Raw genomic sequence first — 15,973 nt, 5'->3', positions numbered from 1 at the left:
CTGTGCAAAGTTTTCGGCCAAGACACAGAAATATAAGGCAGTGTCTGTTTTTAAGGATCTGGTTGAAAGACAAGACAAATACACCTAAATAAAGAGTCTAAAAAGCAGTATTGGTTTAATTGGAAACACAGGAGGGACGGGCAGGAGTTTGCTGAATTAGAGCCACTGCTCTCTACCTCCAGCACAGGAGCGTTTTTAAATTTTTTTTCTTTTGTATAGAAGTGAGATAAAGGTTCTTACCCTACATCTACCTGTTATGGATTGAAGGTTTGTGCCCCCACAAAAATTGTATCTTGAAGCCCTAACCCCCAATGTGACTGATGCTATTAGGAGGTAATTATAACATTAGTAGGCTTAGATGAGCTTGAGGATAAGGCCCTCATGATGGGATTAGTGTCTTTACAAGAAGAGACAGAAAGTTCTCACTGTTCATTCTCTCTCTCACACACACACACACTCTCTCAATCTCTCTCCCCCTTTATTTTCCTTTCACTTCTTGCCATGGGAAGATACAAGAAGGTGGCCATCTGCAAGCCAGGAAGAGAGCTCTTCCCAGAGACCAAATCTGCCAGTGCCTTGATCCTGAACTTCACACTCTCCAGAAGTGTGAGAAATAAGTGTCTGTTTTAAGCCCTCCAGTCTGTAGTATTTTGTTATAGTGGCCTGAGCTAACCACCCACACCTCACCCCCTCCCCACGCACCAGACACCCTGACAGAAAACACTGCCTAAGCTATCAGGTTACCCCATTTCTGGCATTGTCTTCATAGTCTTCCCCACTGCTTCTCTGTCTGCATGGTCTTGATAGTCCCAAAGTACACAGACCTGCTATTCTTTGGGGAGAGTCCTATAATGGCAAGATGCTTGGTGGGAAGCTAGGGAAGTGGAGTTCTAATTCTAGTTCTGCTTCACCCAAGTTTTGGGACACACAATTCACTTTCTGTCCTTACCTGCTGTAACTTGTTTGCTCCTTTAATCAAACTCCCCAAAGACAGCACCTATGCCTGCACAGTTGTGGGTCCATAGGAATAACCATCAGGTACCATTCATTAGGCCCCCTACATGGTGGTGTATTCAACCTGCATTATCACACTAGGCCCTCAACAAAGGTTCACAGATTGATGGATATGTTTTGTCACCCAGCATGAGATTTAATCTTCCAGCATCTCTATCTCTTTATGTGTCAGATAAGCACGACAGCTGATACCTACCTCACAGAGCAGGTATTCACAGGATTAAATGAAATCACATATATGATAATGCTTGGCCCTAGTAAGCAGAATGGTACACATGGGATGAATTTAAACCAAGTGCTTGTGAAATTATAAGTCAGTGTGGAAAGATGCTAGAACTAGATCCTTACACATCTTGAAGTTAAAAGAGCAGGTTGTACTTAAAAATACAGAGAACAAACTGAAAGTTGCCAGAGGGGAGAGAGATGGGAGGATGGGCAAAAGTGGGTGAAGTAAGAGGCAGATATAGGCTTCATTCCAGTTATGGAATGAATAAGGCATGGGAATAAAAGGCACAGCATAAGGAAAATAGTCAATGATACTGTGATAGCAGTGTATGGTGACACAAGGCAGTTATACTTGGGTAAGTATAAACTGTCGAATCACTACATTGTACACCTGAAACTAATGAAACATTGTGTGTGAACTACACTCAAATTAAAAGAAAAAAAATTTTTAAAGCAGGCCTTTAGGGGCCTCACTCCCACCCCCATCTCTCTATGGCAGGCAGGGTTGGATTCATGGGGACTTGCAGCAGCTAGACCTACCTTTTGCCTCCCAAAGGGCAGCTGGGGCTTACAGAGATGTGAGAGCAGCCCCATGGCATCTGCCAGCTGGGGATGGGGGCAGGGAGGGGGATCCTGGCTGCACCAGGCTGGTGGGTGGGCCCCTAGCCAGCTCCCCAGCAGAGGTCTCTCTGGGGCTAAATGGGACACATGCCCAGAGTTAATTGACTCCCCTTTCAAGATGACTCTCCTCCTGACCTTCTGTTCCTCCCCCTAGTACATTGCCTGATACAACTTTCCTTATCTAGAATTCCAATGTTTGTATTCCTGTCCTTGACCTCTCCTCCCATTTGCTGCTCTAGATGGGGGTCAGGGGCTGGGGTTGGGGCCAGGGCTGGGGCAGATTAATCATCTCAGTCTGTAAGCCTGCTGAAGTTTGGTTTGCCAACGCCTGGAGGGCTCCATGTGCAAAGCTCAGTACATATTTTCTGAGTGAATGGGTGAATGAAAAGGAGGCGAGAATGAAGGAGAAAGAGGGTGAGGGAGTGTGGGCAGCATGAGGAGAGGCTGAGGTCTGAGGGGGAGCATGTTGCTTGAGGGTTGGGAGCAGAAGCCCACGCAGCTCTCAATTAGGTGCACTTGGGTCTGTGGAAAGGCAGAAAGTGAAAGGGAAATCACCGGCAGGCTGAGTCACTTCATCAGGGTGAACAATCGGAAGCAATTCTGCTTCCCACTGCTCAGGAGGAATCAGAAGCCATTCTGCCTGGCAGCCTTTTGTGTGCAGGTCGTCAATATTCAGCTGTGGCTGAGCCTTCCCCCATCCTGGTGGGCAGCTTGTGTCTTAGCAGTGATGATTGACATTTCTCCTCAGGAACATGATTACCCACCAATCCCAACTTGCCCTTCTCTCTTCCAAAAATAAAGCCACAGTTACATGCAAAGCTCATGCAAATTTAACCCTGCTGCTTTTAGTGCAGCAGCTGCTCCCACATGAGAAAGCAGAAGGCAAGCCTCATCCACATTCATGACTCAGGTGCCATTAGGCACAAGGGCCCATGTGAGCTGGGCAGCACCCAGTGAAGAAAGTCACTTCTCTTCTAGGTAAAGGGGGAAGCATCTAAAAAACAGTGGCTCAGATCTTAAATGAGAGATTCGGTCAGGTATCCAGAGGAGGGCTGGGAAATTTCCTAGACTCCTTCCCATCTCACCTGATCAGACATAAGGAGCTGAGGACCAGTTAGGACTTCGGAGGCCAGAATGCCAGAGACAAACATCCACCCCTTCCTGCCAAAACCTTACCACCCTAGAGTGCACACTGAGTGGGGCACTTCCTGGAAGGGTGGGTTTGAAGATAGGTCTGTCTTTGAATGACTGATGGTCAGAACTGAGCCTCAGATGGCGACTGAAACAGGTTTTGCCTATTTGCCGTCTCTGTGGCTGCCTAAAGTATTGTGAGGTCAAGTTTAGGTTCAGTAGGGAAGAATCTGTAATAAATTAGTAATGAGGGCCATGGTTTAGGAAAGGAGTGTGGTGACACACCATTAGCTACATGACATCCCTGGTCCAGGTACCAAAGCTAGAACCTGGTTAGACATTGGCAAATCAGACAACCTAGCATCTTGAATTGGATGGGAGATGTTTGAGGTTCTCTCAGGACTTCTAACTCCATGGAATGCCTTTGTGGCACCACCTCACCAAAAATCCAACTCTTTCATTTATCCCCAGCTCCATACTGTGGTCTCTTCACTCTCCAAACCAACTTCCTTGGTCATAGGAAAATACAGCAGGTGAGCTACCTCCATTTCATCCAAGGAGCCAGCGGAAGGGAAAGGGCCACCTGAACAGTTAAAGGGCTTTAAGACCCCTTCAATGGCATCACAGAGACAACTATCTAATTACTTATGCATGAAACCCATCCTAAGAGGGCAGAGGGCAGGAGGCTAGGGCAATCAGGATAAGAAACAAGTTGGTACTAGATCATAGGTAGAACAACAGAAGGGAAAAAGCTTGTAAAGCCCAGAGGTGCTGCTTCAATGTTCCACAGTAAGAGGCTGCTGAGTACTGAGGCCCAGAGAGGTTGGGTGATTTGTTCTGGGCCACACAGCAAGGGAGTAGCGGAGTTAAGGCTAGGCACTTGGCCTCCTGGCTTCCTAGCTGGTGTTCTTCCCACTTATGTCTTTGTTAAATAAGAGAGGAGAAAGGGCTGGAGTGAATTATTCTATACCTAGATATACTCTTTAAAAGTGCTCAGATCAAAAAAAGTCAAATCAGAGATGAAATCAAATCCACATTTCCCAGCAACCCATGACTTCACGCGTCATCACCAGCTGTAAACAGAGGCTGAGGCCAGGTGAGAAGCAGTATTGTTCCTAAAAAATCAGAGGAAAAGTAGAGCTCATGAGTATGGTTGGTGGGAGGGTGTGACAAGAAACAGGAGGTAACAAGACAGAGTAGAAAGAAGTAGGAATAGTAGAAAGACTTTTCCACCTATAAGACCCTTGGGAGAGCTCCATTTAGGGAACAGAAGAGGAAGATGTTACAACATAAGGCATTGACTCTTCCAGAAGCTGAGGAGGCATGAGAGAAGGATGGAGGGTGGCTGAAGTTGGGGAAGCATGTGAGTGTTTGTCCTAAAGAAGCTCCCTTTCCTCCACACCTTTCCCCTTCATCCCCACCACGGACTGACTTTTATACCCAATGACTGTATCCAGTGTATGTAAGTATGTCTTAATGGGCAGGGAAGATGCTTGCAAGGTTTTGATACTCAGAAAGGGATTGGAACTGGGAAGCCCTGGCAGAGGGCCAAGCTCAGATTCCTAACTCTGGATGCCAGAAATGACCTAGAGAGGCTTGAAGAGTTCAACCTGGTCCTTTAGGGAGTGTGGCTTTTGGGATTTGGAGTTGTCCATGTATATCTCAGTGTGTTTGTGAGTGTTCAATGGCATAATCTGTCTCTTGGGATCTGTGTGCACATGGGAATCCTGTGACCATTCCTGATGAGTCTCCATGTGTCCTGAGTTAATCTTCTCTCAGTACCACTAGATGTGTCTGGTTGGGGGAATTTTGACTTCTGTGTCACCTCTGCCCTGATTTCTCAACTTCCCTGCTTCCTCTTCCAGGGAGTGTTCCTGTCAGTGAACTTGCAGCCTTAACACCTTGCAAAGGAGCCTCTGGTGAACTTCAGACAATCTCTGCTCTCCTGGAGCCTACTGCCCCCACTGGTTCTGAGAGTGAGATAATTAGCCTCTCTCCAAAGCCCAGAGGTTCTGAAGGATGGCCCATGGATGCCCCAAATCTCTCATTACTGTCCCTGCCACTTCTGTGACACCTCCTGGCAAGGGTAATCTGTAGTGCTACCCAAAGATGCTGGGACTTGAGGGTGACTACAGTGTTGCTCCTGTCCCTCCTTTCCCATCATGTTCCAGTGATGCTAAATGGCTCATGGCTCCCCAACTTGCCATCCTTACCACTCAGTGATTTTCACAGACCCCCTCTCTGTCAGGGATGACCCCCCTACCCCGACCTTGACTGCATCACAGGGAAAGGTGGAGAAGCACCTCCTACTGCCTTCCTTAGCTGTGTCATAAGGAAGAAATGTCAGTCCTAGTCCCTGCTAGAAAATCAAACCCAAGACCACAAATATCCATTACCTACACTTTAGGGGAGGGAGAGGATTGGGCATCCAACAGCTTCTACTGGGGGGCTTGGAGAAGAAGCTGAGATCTGGGTAGAAGGAGGGGATTTCCAGCTGGGGGCTCTTACACAACCCTTGGTGACATCTCCTATGCTATGTCCCTTAAATATTTTGATCTGGCATAGCACACTGGGTGTCCTCAGTACCTCTGGGGGCAATAACCATATCTACGTCTACTTCATCCCATATCTCTAAGGAGTAAATGAACAATGCAAGTAGAGCATTTAGACTCAGCACCCAGCTTATTGTAAGCACTCAATAACTGTCAGCTATCATAATCTGATATTCCAAATCTTATTTATCTTTCAAGGCCCACTTCAAGTGTAGCCTCCTCTGTAGAACTTCCCACATAAAATTGAGACATGTCAATCTCTAGATCCTCTTCAGAGGATCGTGTTCTCAAAGTGTGGCCCCCACACCACCAAAAACAGCTTCACCACAAACCTTGTTAGAATTGCACATTCTCAGGCCACCCCAATCCAGGTTTCTGGGGCCATACAATCTGTCTTTTAACAGACTTCCAGAGGAAACAAAAGTTTGACAACCACTATTGTGCTATTTTCTTTGTATTCCAGCATTGTACTAATCATAGCCTGACATGAATTTTCGCTGTAAGTTCCTTGAGGGTAGGGACCTTGTTTTATATTCTGAGGAAATGCTGGGTAAGTCCTTGTGAATCTGACTTAGGTGAGCACTTTAATTAGACTTCATCTGAGTAATTTCTAACCTCCTATTCTTCCCTGATCCTGTCTCTTGATCCCCTCAACCTTCTCATCCACCCAAGGCCGTGAGGAAAATCTTACCGGCCTACAGTAAAAGAAAACCATCTTCCTTCCTTCATTCCTGCATCCTTTATTTCCTTCCTCCCCTACTTCCATCTTCCCCAGTACCCACTTTGGGCTCATGAAATTGGCAGTGAGTGTAGAGTAATAGTAGAGGTACTTATGGAGTGTCTGAAAACTCCAGATATTAAAAAAGTTTCACTCAGGGGTATGAAATATTGTCTCTGCACCAGTAACATTGCAAAGACTTTAAAAACTTTCTAGGAGCTTCTCAGGTGGAGTTGATCTCTCAAAATGCAGAACCAGGGCAAAGAAGTCTGGCCCAAACCCTCTTGTACACAGAGTCCTTCAAGGACAGCTCTGAGTATCTTGCTTACACTATGACCCACTGCATTATAGCCAAGTGGAAGAGAGTATAGGGTATGAGAACTCCCTTTAATACCTTCCCCATTCTGCTGTACTGGCTATGGGGCTCCCTCTCTCTGCCCTGTGGGCGGTATAACTAGAAGATGCAGTGATTGTGGCCAATGACATACATATGTTGCATAAACATGTTATTTAGTCAACCTGCCAAGCCAGCCTTGGTTCTCTCTGTGCCCAACTAAAGCCAATGATTTCCAAACATAAGCTTTCCCAGGGAACACAGAAACTGTGAACACAATACAGGCTATAGGAGGGAGATCATATAATTTGGACACTTTTAAGAGTGAAAGGAGACACTAGTATCAATTACATCAGAACATCAGACATAAACTGAGGCATATGGTCACCTTATGTATCAGCCATTATTTCTTCCCATGAGGGCCAGGCCGTGGATGAGGATGTGAGGAAGGGAGTTTTTGCATCTCTTGGCCCCCATCCCCTCTGCTGACTATTAAAAAAACAAGGAACAGGAAGCAGCTAGGAAGTAGTAAGTCCAGCTAAATGGACCACTTACCAGGTGCTTTATCTATAGTGATACATAGAGTGCTATGAGACCTTATACCTCAATCATCTTTGAATTGGATTATTTCATCTGTGCTGACCACACCCTGGACATATATTGGTAAGCAGAGTTCCAGGTGTCACAGCTAGAAAAGCTGATTCTAGAACCCAGGACTTGGGTTCAAAAGCCAGAGCTCATCTATTGCCTCACACAGCCTAGTCATGGGGCAAGCAAGGTGAAAACAGGATTGAAATGCCTGGGAGGGTAGGCACAGCTATGTATCACCTCCTAGTACATGTACCAGCAGTCACTTTGACAGATATAGAGAGTATCTGCGCCTTTGTCTGACATTCACAAGTATTTGGGTGAGCATTTACTATGTGTAGTTACTATCAGGGGTCTATAGACACAGCAGTGAACAGAATGGAGTCAGCCACTATACACATAACAGATCTAGCTTGCATTCAACGTCCTATACACTCTAACCTTAACCTGCCTTCTCACTTCACCTCCTGCTATCTCAAGCTTTGCCAGTGAAACACTCTTCCCAACTGGTCCCAGAATTCAAGGTCATGGACATTCAGGGTTGCATCTGACATCTAGAATGTCCTCCTTGCTAGCATCCCTGACTGCTCTCGGAGGCCCATCTAGTCCTTCCCCTTCTCCATGCCTTTCCTTGGGCTGCGCCCTCTTATCTGAGGCACAACGCCTCCCCCCCACCCCCATCCACCCCTCCCTGCCTTCTGCTCAACACTGTGTATTGTTAAGTAGTGCTTTTGTCACCTAAATGGATGATAAACTCCTTCTGGGCCCAGATGCTAATATCCACAGCAAAGAATCAAGATCCCATAGCACACTTGGGCTTTTACTGCTGCCTTTTGTATTTCTCAAGTCACATCTATTAAAACCTCTCCACTGTGTAAGCTCTGTACCACCTCTGCATCTTACTCCCTGAAGATAACTTCATCTCTACAGTACAGAGATACGTAGAAGCACTGGGATCAAACTCTCTTAACTCTCTGAACTCATAAACTTACCTGGAGTTGAAGTGATTCCTGCCTGCTTTGTACCTGTCACAATGGAATGTCTTCACATCAGGCTAATCGTTCTTCTAGCCATGGCGTGATTCCATCAACCCCAGCCTTCTCAGAGGTCTGGCACCAAGAATTATGTTCTATTCCTTCTATTTCTCCAAGTTCTGGCTTTCTATTTTTATGTAATTTTTAAAAAAACCTTATTGATTTGAGAGAGACAGAGACAGCGTGAGGGGAGTGGCAGAGAGAAGGGGAGAGAAAGAGAATCTCAAGCAAGTTCCATGTTGCCATCGCAGAGCCATACACAGGGCTCAAACTCACGAAACCACGAGATCATGATCTGAGCTGAAATCAAGAGTTGGATGCTTAACAGACTGAGGCACCTAGGTGCCCCATGGCTTTCTATTATTCTCTCACATGAGCACTTAAACATGTGCAGATCTGCCATTTGAAAAGCAACACACCAGCTCCTAAACTCCATTCCCCCCACCCTACCTAGAAATCACTGCCCTTCCTCCTATTCACAGACAAGCTTATTGAAAGAGAAGGCCATACTTACTATTGTCAATTGCTCATTTCCCACTTATCCTCTGTCTATAGAAGCTTGGTTTTCTGCCTTTGATAATCCACTAGAAATGTTCTCCAGGGATGTTAATAAATCCAACGGACACTTTTTAATAGTTACAAACTCAACCTCTCAGTCACTTCATGTTTGTTTGTTCTTTTTTTCTCACTCTATTCTTTTTGAGACACACTTTCCTTGGCTTATATGATACTATGATCCCTTGGCTTTCCTCCTATCCCCGTGGCTTCTCTCTCTGTCATGTTTCCCTCCTTTGACCTGAAAGGTTAGTGTTCTTCAGGATCCCATCTTGGACCCTATCCTCTGGTCCTGGTTGGCCCATACTTTTCCCATGGCTGCAGTCGTATCCACATGGTGAATAACTGGATCTGTGTCCATAGCCAAACCTCTCTCCTGAGCTCCTGACCTGAATATCCAACTGCCTGCTGGCCATCTTTACTGAGATGGGCCGCCACATCTCAAACTCAACATATCTGAAATGGGATTCACCATTTTCTCTTCCTTGCCATTACCCACCTTCCCCCAGCATGTCTCTCCCTCTAGGCTCTTAGTCTTAGAGAATAGTACAACGGTGACCAAGCCAGAATCTGATTCTAAGAAACCTGACCAAGCTCAGAGCCTTTATCCTTCTCACTCTGATACCTGACCACTCGCTAAGACCTCTTATTACGGATTTTCCTAAAAACCAGCATTTCCTTCTGACTCCACTGCCACTGTCTTATGATCTATGTTTCTATCATACTTCCCTTAGGATATCAATAGGCCTGTTATTTGCTCTTTCCCAACCCTCCCAAAGCTTCTCTGTTGCCCAAAAATAAAATTAAAATTTCCTAACATGGCAAAGAAGGCCTTCATGATTAGAACTATTCCTCTTTGTATCTCCATATTATATGGCATCAATGCCTTCCCTCACCTCACCCTTCCCTCCATCCATTTTGATTGACTTGAGTTCTATAAATGTGTAGTATTCTTCCACTGACCCACTTCCCAGGTTTTCCCTGCTCTATAGGCCTAAATTCCTGAGACTTTGCTGAAACAGGGCTTCCACTCGGAGGCTTTCCTATGTCTTCAATACACCCTCTGCTGAGTCTTTTAACAGTGTTAATCACACTGCAGTGCAGGTCCTTTGTAGTCATACCCCTTTCTCAACAGATTATTTTATACACTGTTCCCCCAGACCAGAGCTCAATAAATGTTTGTTGAAGAGATAGATAAGTATGTGTTTAAAAATCATATTCTAGAAAAATAAATAAATAAAAAATAAAAATCATATTCCATTTTATGGTCCATGGGTTCATGAACTACCCGTTCCTAGCAAAAACACCACAAGATACTACACAGTGCACATTTATAAACTTTTTCATCCCTAACCCCCATGCCCAGGGGTCTTCTTGGAACACACTGGGTAGCCTGGAATCTATCTATGACAATTTAGGCCCCAGTGTTCTTTAGAGAAGGCTTCTCTGTGTGGCACTTGTACCTCAGTGGCTCCCTAGTCTGGTTCAGGGCCTTGGATGTGTTGGTATTTGAAGGCTTGTGTGTTAGACCTTCCTCACATGGTAAGAGTACAGTTAAATGACCTAACCTGCTGGGGCCAAGAGTATGCATTAGATTCAACACCTTTATTGATGCTGTATTTTTCTAAGTCATCTGTACTCTGAGCTCCATTCTATAAAGAGAATCTGTGAAGAGACCCATTGTGCTGATTTGCCTGGGACTGTGCAAATTCCTGGGATAGTAGACTTCAGTATTAGAATGTGGAAAGTCCCAGTAAAACCCAGATGAGTTAATGGCCTTATCTAGTTAGGAAATTGGGCTTAGCACAAAGAAGACTGAATTAGTCCTCAGTGACACCTTGATCTGGCCCTTGGCTTCTCATTGTGTGGCTCCCTGGGCTGATGCTATAGAAAACAGAGAGAGAATGGCTACATGTGTGTGTGTCTCAAATGGTTCACCCCTCAGGGTTGTGATCTTGGGCTTGTTAAAGGAAGTGTCTGTAGGGCAACAGTGGAGGGCAAAGCCCAGTCCATTCCTCCTCAATTCATTGCTTTCCTTCGGACCCAGAGCAAAGTGAGCAGGGAGTCAGTAAAGGCCTGAGCAAGAGGAGGAGGTCTAAAAGGATTTGGGAAGGAGAGATCCCAAGGGGTGAAGGGAAACCTGGGAGAAGGGAAAGAGAATGAAAAAGAGTGTATGAAAGAGGGGAGATGGAAAGTAGATAACAGCAAGAGGAGGAGAAAGGGCCTTCATTGTGATGTAAATGCAGTGATTGGGAAGGGGGTGGGAGCTGAGTAAGAAGGGGGAGGGTACTGTGCAGAAACAGTAGTGGAGATGAAGGCAAAGATTATATCATAGCTGTTGGTTGTGGAGATCTGATTTCTTTTGTGCAAGTGTCACATGCCTGGTGAACTGTTATTAACTAAGAGAAGTCAGGGCTTAGTAGCAAGGAGGTATGTGGTTGAATGCATCTTAGAATGGTAGAAGAGATCATGGGACTGGAGCACATTTTAATAGGAAAAACCGTGTTTAAAGCTACTAGACACTTACCCTAACCCCATTACCACCACCAACAAAAAAAGTGTAAAACTTCCCGCAGGTTATCAAGAAATAATATAATCCTGGGATAGATTTGTTCTGTTTTATACATTTTAACATATAATGCCTTGAAAAGGGAACTAAGGACTGTTAAAGGGGGCCCAGGATAGGATATCAGGATTGAAAGTACGCATATAAAGCTGGTATTAATTTTAACAGAACAAAACAAAAGAATGGGGCTTTTAATTGGGAATATTCATTTTGAAGGTTCTACTTCAGGAGGATTTTCCCTTAGAGAGTTTAAGGGAGGAGAGGAGAGTGGCAGAAAATTCCCGCAACCCCAGGTGGGAAAACTATCCTAAAAGCATACTTTTCTCTGTTTCTACCTATCACAGGGACAAGAACCTTGTGCAAGATCCAAAACAACAGTATTTATCAGCATCTTGGAAATTTCCCAGGGGGGTTATCCCTGTCTATTGCCAATTCTGGCTTGGTGCAAAGTTGGGGAATTCTGGGACTGGAGGGAAGCTGGAAATAGGAGAATGTGTGTGAAGCTCCTCCATGCAATCAGGAGTGTCCTGGGGTGCCTTGGGAACGCATTGAAGAAATAACGCTATCAGCTGCGAGTCCCCTGGAATGTCTCACTCACCACTGTATCATTTAGCACAATGCCTGGTAACAGCTGGAGCTCAATAAATGCTCACTGAATGAACTTCTTGACTTCGATTTCTTCTAGCTCAAATAGATCTTCCACACTGAAGCAACTGGAAGTTACCTTACTAAAACACAACATGATCAGTTCATGTTGAAGTCCTTTTCACCTTCTCCCCTTTGGAAAGTTGTCTTAATTTCCTTCCTCAGAGACCTGCACTCTCATTCGTGACTCTACATGACCCAAGTCCCAAGCCCCCTTTCCAGTTCTGTTCTCCACTTCACCCTCCACTGGTTCCTCACCCCATTTCCTTCAATACCACTCAGTACATAATACCCTCAGAGCTTTGCTTGCTCAGGCTGTTGGCTTAATTTAGAATTTCTTTCACAAGTTGTCTCTATGACCCAAGCTTGTGATAATCCACTCTTCAAGGTCCCACTCAAATATCACTTCCTCCATGAAGCCTTCCTGTTCTTCTTGCTTCTTTGCCGGTGATTTCACAAGAGAGAGACTGAAGCTATGGCAGCACTGATCTCATGTTACCTCTCAAGTCACTTGTTATTTACCTGTCTATCACCCCAGTAGGCTCGGGTTCTTGAAGACTCACACTTTGATTTGTCTCCACATATTCAGCTAAATGACTGTTAAATGAAGGAGGGAAGTAAGACAGAGAAGCTCAAAGTAGTTGGAAGAAGGAATGTTAGGGGAATGATGTTAGGAAAATATAAAATGACAGATACCTAGCTGTTTGCCTTAGAAATTGCTGCAATCGGCATTGAGTCCTTTTCCCCAACCAGCTTCCATCACAAGCAGTAGAACTGCCACTGATCACAGGAAGAAAGCAAAGGGATCTTTGGCCAAGGAAAATGTTCTCATCCCGTTAGGCAAACCCCACTCCACCATATGTCATCGGAGTAGAGATGAGATGGAAGTCCCCTACTTTTCTTAGTCCTCTCTAGAATTTCTAGGAATTGGCCCTGAACTTCTCACACATCCCATACTAAGGGTGTACCCTTCCTCCTGCTTTAATCTGCCCAGTAATTGTGCTAACTGAAGGGACTTCAGCTCCTTCTGCAGCCCTGTTCTGTCAGGTATAAAAGTCCTCTCTAATTTTCTGGATGTGGATACCGCTCCTGCTGGCATCCTTCCTCTGGAGATCAATTGTCACTCAGGCCTCATGAAAGGCCCCTTTCAACTCAATCATTCACTGTACCTCATTGTCCCTGTCCATTCATTAACATTCACTAGGATAATTCCCCTCACTGCCACATGCATAGAGGCACGTGCACATGTGTTCAGGCCTCACTTCCCATTAGCAGTGAGGACACTTGAAATAAGGAGCAGTACTGCCTGAATGTGGGACTGCCCTCCCCCTCTAATAGCTGGGGAGTCTACTGCACTAATGTTATTTCAAGAAGTACCAGGAGAATTGGCAGCCTCTGCAGAGCAGCCAGGGAGGAAGGGGTGGGGGTGTTCCTGGCAGCTCCTGTCTCTAAAACACCATCAGCTACATCACTCCAGACAGTTACTGCTCCCGTCCCCTTCCCCCTCCACATTCCTCCCAGAGCCAGATACTTCTAGAGATCCAGTCTCTGCCTTCCTCTTAGACATTAGCCTGGCATTCAAGGTTCTCCAGAAGACAGCTCTCAAGCACCTTGCACCTGTCTTATCTGCTATGTCCTCCTTGAATTCTACTCCCACCAAGAAGGTCTGGTCCTATGATCTTTAGCTTATACTTTGCTTATATATTTTTCCTAATCACTGCTTAGGGGCCAAGTGGTTGCAATGGCATGAAGAACTGTTATTCTACCACAGCAACTCAGCAAAAATGGTGCTTTTTCAACCTTTTTTAAGCTAATAGTTAACAAGATGAAGAAAGTCATTAGAGGAAGCAGAGGAAAAGTAAGACCATGAAGTGAGAGATACAAGAGAAAAGAGCCAGTGGAATGGTGGTGCTTTCATTATGGTCTATCACCTATCCACCAAAATACGGTCTCCACTCTCCCCATCCTGGTCCAAGAAGCAGAGCAATTCTCCTCTTAGTACTGAAATCTCAATACCAAGCCTTGCAGGACCTAATCTAGCCTTGCCTTTCCATAAGGGAAACATTCCCTGTCCCCAACCAGGAACCACTGTCAATCTGATGCCCATGGGCTTCTTGGAAGTACCCTCAATTGGCACTCTGCATGTGTACATACCATACTCAGATGAGATCTGAGATTTCTAGAGGGAAGAGGCATGGACTCATACCTCTGTAACCCCGCAGAGCACCTTGAGGGAAAAGTCTGCACCTTAGCAGTTGCTTCCTGAGCTTACTGGGCTTCTTTCTGATTAGACAGATGCAAATTGCTTGCCTACTCGGAGACAGTGACATTTGTTCTCTCCCAGGAAAGAGAGGACCTGGAAGGCAGTTGCTTTTGAAAGGGGCATTTTGTAACTAAAAGAACACAGGCTTTCAGGTCAGATAGATGTGGACTGCAACAGAACTCCATCACTGACTAGCTGTAAGAGCCTTTGGGAAGCTACTTCACTACTCTGAACCCCAGTTTTCTTTTTGCATTTGTAAATTCAGTTGGGCTTCTCAGCCTTGGTGTTATTGACAAATTGGATTAGACAATTCTTTATTGTGAGAGACTATTTCCTCTCCCCCCATATATATATCGGATGCCAATTACACCCACTCTCTGCCCCCCTCCCCTGTCCATCTATGACAATTGAAAATGTCATGGACATTGCTGAATGTTCCCTGGGGGCAAACTCATTCCCAGTTGAAAACCAGATATTTACACCTTGAGGTTGTTCTAAAGATTAGATAATATGATAGCATATGTAAAGCATCTATCACAGCATCTAGCATATAATAAGGAATCAATAAATATTAGTCCCATCAGATATTTTAAGTAGAATTAGGCAGTTTTTCTTCCATCTTCACCCACCATGGAATGTCCCTGGGGCCTCAAAAGTTGGGTAGAATGGGGGGTGACTCTAGAAAGGAAGCTCAGTAGAAGGTGTCTAAGCCCAGTGATCTCTCCACGGCGTTCAATGGCTTCAGATGAGACATTTTATGGACATTCAAGTGTGTCTTAGAAGTGTTCAGGGGAGGGGAGCCTGGGTCTCAGTCAGTTGAGCATCTGACTTCAGCTCAGGTAATGATCTCACAGTTTGTGAGTTTGAGCCCCGCATCGGGCTCTGTGCTGACAGCTCAGAGCCTGGAGCCTGCTTCACTTTCTGTGTCTCCCTTTCTCTCTGTTCCTTCCCTGCTTATGCTCTGTCTCTCTCTCTCAAAACTAAATAAACATTAAAAAATAAAATATATTTTTAAAAAGTGTCTCAGGGGAGAAGAGTGATGTAGCTGGAGGCACATAGGGACACGAGTTCAGGAGTTTCCCTAGAGAGCCTTTTTGGTAAGTAGGCTGCCCATTTGTGCTTCAATGTGCTCTTCCCCACCTGGTTTTCTAGGGAGAGATACGGCCCATTCCAGATTCAGGAGAATGGCTTATGTAGAGAAGCAGTTTATACGAGCAAGGAGAGAATGTGGAAGATACTACTGAGACACTAGCTTGGCTGGAGCACAGGAAGGAAGGACTCAGGAAGCTGGCTGTAACTGTAGACCCCAGCGGATAGCCTTCTTGCCCACCCTGCCCTCAGTGCATCTGGNGAAGGCCTTCATGATTAGAACTATTCCTCTTTGTATCTCCATATTATATGGCATCAATGCCTTCCCTCACCTCACCCTTCCCTCCATCCATTTTGATTGACTTGAGTTCTATAAATGTGTAGTATTCTTCCACTGACCCACTTCCCAGGTTTTCCCTGCTCTATAGGCCTAAATTCCTGAGACTTTGCTGAAACAGGGCTTCCACTCGGAGGCTTTCCTATGTCTTCAATACACCCTCTGCTGAGTCTTTTAACAGTGTTAATCACACTGCAGTGCAGGTCCTTTGTAGTCATACCCCTTTCTCAACAGATTATTTTATACACTGTTCCCCCAGACCAGAGCTCAATAAATGTTTGTTGAAGAGATAGATAAGTAT

General features: G+C 45.2%; 1 protein-coding gene and 1 long non-coding RNA gene across 2 annotated transcripts in view; one reads left to right on the top strand and one right to left on the bottom strand.

Annotated features, from left to right (window-relative positions):
* The window catches only part of LZTS1 (leucine zipper tumor suppressor 1), a 56,929-nt gene that overhangs the window by 17,610 nt on the left and 23,346 nt on the right, over nucleotides 1-15,973 (bottom strand). The window lies entirely within an intron of this gene.
* LOC144239128 (uncharacterized) lies at nucleotides 8,001-11,999 on the top strand. The gene is made up of 2 exons (XR_013337321.1): nucleotides 8,001-8,290; nucleotides 11,683-11,999. It is a non-coding gene; the product is annotated as an uncharacterized LOC144239128 (long non-coding RNA).

The sequence above is a fragment of the Crocuta crocuta genome, unplaced genomic scaffold, assembly GCF_008692635.1.
Source record: "Crocuta crocuta isolate KB4526 unplaced genomic scaffold, BGI_CrCroc_1.0 scaffold177, whole genome shotgun sequence".
Lineage (NCBI taxonomy): Eukaryota > Metazoa > Chordata > Mammalia > Carnivora > Hyaenidae > Crocuta > Crocuta crocuta.
Note: the sequence above shows the minus strand (reverse complement) of the source record. Positions and strands in the feature narration are given on the sequence as shown.